A 6,000-nucleotide genomic window follows, 5' to 3' on the forward strand; every position below is an offset into this window, starting at 1 on the left:
TAGCAACCAGTGACACTGTTAGAAATGCAGGTCCCTTTAACAGCAAACCAGGGCACGATTCAGAGTGAATTGTGAGCAGGTGATGCTCATTGAAGCCTGTACTTAAGAGCTGGGTTTTTTCTCCAGTAGTGGGGGTTGCTTCTGGAGAGATTTGAGACAAGAATTTGTACTGAACTGTAGCTTAGCAATAAAACAGTTGTGATTCATAGAATGTCTTCTGCTGCCTGATTCAGTAAATGGATATCCACCTATTAAACAATCAGGACTCATGTCTAACATTCATATGCTCCATATCACCCTGACAAACTCACCACTGCTACAAGCCTCACGCTCATAGATCACAGCTTGCGTCCATGCACAGATTGTCAGCTATTCACCCTGTCACCCCAACACGTTCATTGATACTCATTGCTCTGCCTTTTGCAGGGTGGGGTGGCAATGGAAGGCGGCAGCAATGACCCAGCCGGGGACAGACACAGTTGCATGCCCTCGCGCTGTTGGGAGAGATGGGGCCCCATGTTCCTGGCACGACTGTCACAGAGCCTGTTGCAACTGGCATTGCTGAAGCCTGGCAAGATGCTTCTGTCCGATGTAGCTTTTCAAATCCCACTTCACCCTCATCTGGGCTCAAGCACAAGCTGTAGAAAATGTAACCACTCTGCTATCCACCCCACCCCACCCCATTTCCCCACCCGCAGCAAGATTAGGCTCTGGGGACATGGGTTCAAATCCCACCATGGCAGCTGGTGGAATTTAACTTCAATTAATAAATCGGGAATTAAATGCTAGTCTAACAGTGACCATGGAACTATTGTTGATTGTTATAAAAACCCATCTGATTCAGATTAGGGAAGGAAACCTGCTGGCATTACCTGGTCTGGCCTACGTGTGACTCCAGGCCTACATCAATGTGGTTGACTCTTAACTGCCCTCTGAAATGGCCGAGCAAGTGTGTATCAAACCACATGGACTGCAGCAGTTCAAGAAGGCAGCTCACCACCACCTTCTCAAGGGAAATTAGGGATGGACAATAAATGCTGGCCCAGCCAGCAATGCCCAAATCCCGTGAACAAATAAATTTAAAGAAAAGCAATCTGCCTGTGCAGTCATGTTTTCAGATGGCCAAGACCTATCACCTGTCCAAACAGTGGTGTGTGACAATAAAGAGCACCTCTCTGAGGAAGAAGCACGATCACTAGATCTGATATGCAGCCATAAGTGTACCTCAGAGGGTAGTATAGGTGTGTGATCTGCAAGTGGGCAGTCACCAGGACAAGTGGACTGCAGCCATGTGAGGGGAGAAAGGATGGTGTGTGTGCCAGCTGTCAAAGGAATGGACTGGTGTACAGAGAAAGGCTATTGGGCATGTACATTGAAATGCTTGGTGCATTGGCAGGCCTGCCAGAAAGCTGCCTGTCACTGTCAAGGAACATGGAACAGTCCAGCTCCAACTTAACCTGGGCTTCGCACAAAGCTTGGAGCCCTACAAAAACTGGAGTCAATGAGAATCGGGGGGAAATCTCTCTGCTGGTTGGAGTCATTCCTGGCACAAAGGAAGATGGTTGTGGCTGTTGGAGCTCAATCATCTCAGTCCCAGTTCATCATTGCAGGAGTTCCTCAGGGTAGTGTCCTAGGCCCAACCATCTTCAGCTGCTTCATCAATGACCTTCCTTCCATCATAAGATCAGAAGTGGGGATGTTCGCTGATGATTGCACGATGTTCAGCACCATTTGCGACTCCTCAGATACTGAAGCAGGCCATGTCCAAATGCAACAAGACCTGGACAACGTTCAGGGTTGTACTGATAAGTCACATTCGTGCCACACAAGTGCCAGGCAATGACCAATAAGAGAGAATACAACCGTCTCTCATTGACTTTCAAAGGCATTACCATCACTGAATCCCCCACTATCAACATCCTGGTGGTTACCATTGATCAGAAACTGAACTGGGCTGGCCATATAAATACTGTGGCTACAAGAGCAGGTCAGAGGCTAGGAATCCTGCGCCAAGTAATTCACCTCCTGACTCCCCAAAGCCTGCCCACCATCTACCAGGCACAAATTAGGAATGTGATGAAATGCTCCCCACTTACCTGGACTAGTGCAGCTCCAACAACACTCAAGAAGCTTGACACAATTCAGGACAAAGCAGCCCACTTGATTGGCACCCCATCCACAAACATTCACCCCCACCACCACTGATGCACAGTGGCAGCAGTGTGTACCATCTATAAGATATACTGCCCCTATTAATAAAGTCTAGGGAATTCTATGCTTGATTAACCGCTCTCTCAGCCTGTCCTGCCACCTTCAATGACTTATACACATACACACCCACGTCTCTCTGCTCCTGCACCCTCTCTCAAATTGTACCCTTTGGTTTATATTGTCTGCCCAATATGTGGGTGAAGAGTTAGGAATCAAGAAAATTCCTCTCTTAGTTAACCAGGTGATCAAAAATAGCTCAGAAGATAGTCTGGCCCTGAATTCCTTTATATACTTGCCCTTTTGTAAGTTGAAGTCCAAGTGTAAGGAGGGAGAAACTGTTCCCATTGGGGAAGGGTTAAGAATCAGAGGACACAAGTTTAAGGTGTTTGCCAGAAGTATGTGTGACATGAGGAAAATCTTTTCTTTCCGCAGCAAATGGTTAGTATTTGGAATACACTGTCTGAGAGTGTGATGGAGGCAGATTCAATTAACTCTCTCAAAAGGGAATGTCTAATTATCTGAAGAGGAAAGCATTTTGCAAGGCAACAGGGAAAAGGCTTGGGAGTGGGACTAGCTGAATTTCTCTTGAAGAGAGCCAGCATGGACATGATGGGCAGAATGGCCTCCACCTGCACTGTAACCAGCCTGTGATTCTACAAAAGGCAACATCAACCCTGGCTAGTAACAGGAATCGAGATGAGACATTCCAGACATTCACTATTCTCTGTGAAAAATACACCTCCTGATGTCTAATCTGGATCTGGCCTTACACAATTGAGCATTGTAACCTCTGCTCTTCCCTAACCTATTTAACTTGAACAAATTGTTAACTGGGACATAATCCATTCCTTTAATCTATCTTATAAACCTTAGCCACCCCTAATATTGGTCATCTTTTGTACCCTTTCCAAAGTCCCAATAAGTCTTTGATGCATCATTATAATCCGAGCAGATCTATGTCATTTACCTCCAATTAAACATTGGGAAGACCAAAGCCATTGTCTTCAGTCCCCACCGCAATTTCTGTTCCCTTGCCACCAACTCCATCCCTCTCCATTGTCATTGTCTGACGCTGTACCAGACCGTTCACAATTTTGACGTCCGATTTGACCCTGAACTTAGCTTCTGACCCCATATCCTATCCACCATCTACGCTTACCCTGTAACGTCACCCAACTCTGCTCCGGCCTTGGCTCATCTTCTACAGTGCAATGTACTGATTCAATATTTCCGCCATACCCCGTGAGTCCTTCAAAGGCCTAGTGCAATCTTTGACAGTTCTCTCACTCTTAACATAAATGAAAAGCTATTCCCATTACTTCGCCAATTGCTTATGATCCTCTTCTCCATGATCCCTTTAACTCGTCAGTGAGCAGTCTTCATTTTCCTTAGCCATTCCTCGTACTCAACTCTGTTTAGTTGACAGCTAGGTTCCTTAAATACATAGAAACAGTTTTGTTTTGATTTTCTTTGTCTTTGCACACAATTGGTCAGCCATCTTGTCTTTCTTCTGCCACATTACCTTCTTTTCACTTTGGGTAGTTGTTTGTCTTCCACATTTTTACACTGTTTTTAAAAAATGTTCCATTTGTATCCTGCACCGGTCTAATGGAGTTGAATGGCGTAGATACACTAAAGGGAAAGCCAAATGAACACATGGGGTAGGAAGGAATTGAAGATTACAACAATAGGGTTAAGTTAAGTAGGGTGGAGAAGGCCTGTGTGGAATGTAAACATGGTACAGACAAAGTTGAGCCAAACAGCCTGTTTCTGTTCTGTAAGTTCAATGTAAACAAAGGCAAGCTCAAGAGAAGAATATTGACTCTTGAACAGTTAAAAATAAATCTGATAATAAATATTAGTTTAAATTTGCAAACACTCAGTTTAACACACAGAGAATAAGCCCAAATCTCAAGGTACTTTTCAACTCGTAAAACCCGTTGTTAATTTATGATTCACCATCTTTGTAACTCACACACAAACACAACTACACATACATTCACATCCACACACACTGTCCTCTACATTAACTGCCAGAATCTTTTAAATGGTCCAAATGATTTTCAATTCATTGTTTTGCTCCTTCCATAAATGCCAAGGAAGCAAAAGCAAATGTTATACCACCATGTGACTCAACAAAAATCAATTTGGTCATCAGCCCAACAAACACTGACCCAGTTTCAAATCAGCTTTCACACTGTAAAGAGACTTTGTTAACCTTCATGGGGTATTTTCACCACAAAAAAATCTTGATTTAATGTTTCAGTTTTTCAGATCCCACCCACCCCCAACCCCCCACCCCCACCCCTACATTCCCCCTCAGTACTCCTCCATGTTGAAAAACACTTTGAGGAAGCACTGAGGGTGAGAAGGTCCTCTAGGTCCATCACCAAGAGTGGCTTGGTAGCACCAATACAGAACAAGCTGTCTGTGTCCTAAAGGACATAGCTGCTAGCCTGGGTCTGGGAACCAACAAGAGGGAAAAGCATACTTGACCTTTTCCTCACCAACCTGCCTGCCGCAGATGCATCTGTCCATGACAGTATTGGTAGGAGTGACCACCGCACAGTCCCTGTGGAGACAAGGTCCCGCCTTCACATCAAGGATACCCTCCATCGTTTTGTGTGGCACTACCACTGTGCTAAATGGGATAGATTTCGAACAGATCTAGTAGCTCAAGACTAGGCATCCATGAGGTGGTGTGGGCCATCAGCAGCAGCAGAATTGTACTCGAACACAATCTGTAACTTCGTGGCCTGGCATATCCCCCACTCTACCATTACCATCCAGCTAGGGGATCAACCCTGTTTCAATGAAGAGTGCAGGAGGGCATGCCAGGAGCAGCACCAGGCGTACATAAAAATGAGGTGTCAACCTGGTGAAGCTACAACACAGGACTACTTGCATGCCAAACAGCATAAGTAGCAAGTAATAGACAGAGATAAGCGATTTCATAACCAAAGGATCAGATCTAAGCTCTGCAGTCCTGCCACATTAACTCGTGAATGGTAGTGGACAATTAAACAACTCACTGGAGGAGGAGACTCCACAAACATCCCCATCCTTAATGATGGGGAGCCCAGCACATCAATGCTCAAGATAAGGCTGAAGCATTTGCAACAGTCTTCAGCCAGAAGTGTCAAGTGGATGATCCATCTCGGCCTCCTCCAGAGGTCCCCAGCATCACAGATGCAAAGTCTTCAGCCAATTCGATTCACTCCACGTGATATCAAGAAGTGGCTGAAGGCACTGGATACTGCAAAGGCTTTGCGCCCTGACAACATTCAGGCAATAGTGCTGAAGACTTGCACTCCAGAATTTGCCATGTCCACAGCCAAGCTGTTCCAGTACAGCCACAGCACTGACATCCACCCGGAAATGTGGAACATTGCCCAAGTATGTCCTGTCCATAAAAAGCAGGACAAATCCAACCTGGCCAATTACTGCCCCAACAGTCTACTCTCGGTCATCAGTAAAGTGACGGAAAGGGTCATCAACAGTGCTATCGAGTGGCACTTGCTTAGCAATAACCTGCTCACTGACGCCCAGTTTGGGTTCCACCAGGGCCACCCAGATCCTGACCTCATTACAGCCTTGGTTCAAACATGGACAAAAGAGCTGAACTCCCGAGGTGAGGTGAGAGTGATTGCCCTTGACATCGAGGCAGCATTTGACCGAGTGTGGCAAAACTGGAGTCAATGGAAATCAGGTGGAAAACTCTCTGCTGGTTGTTGTCATGCCTAGCGCAAAGAAAGATGGTTGTGGTTGTTGGCGGTCAATCATCTCAGC

This window comes from Carcharodon carcharias, chromosome 28 (assembly GCF_017639515.1).
Source record: "Carcharodon carcharias isolate sCarCar2 chromosome 28, sCarCar2.pri, whole genome shotgun sequence".
In the NCBI taxonomy this organism is placed as follows: Eukaryota; Metazoa; Chordata; class Chondrichthyes; order Lamniformes; family Lamnidae; genus Carcharodon; species Carcharodon carcharias.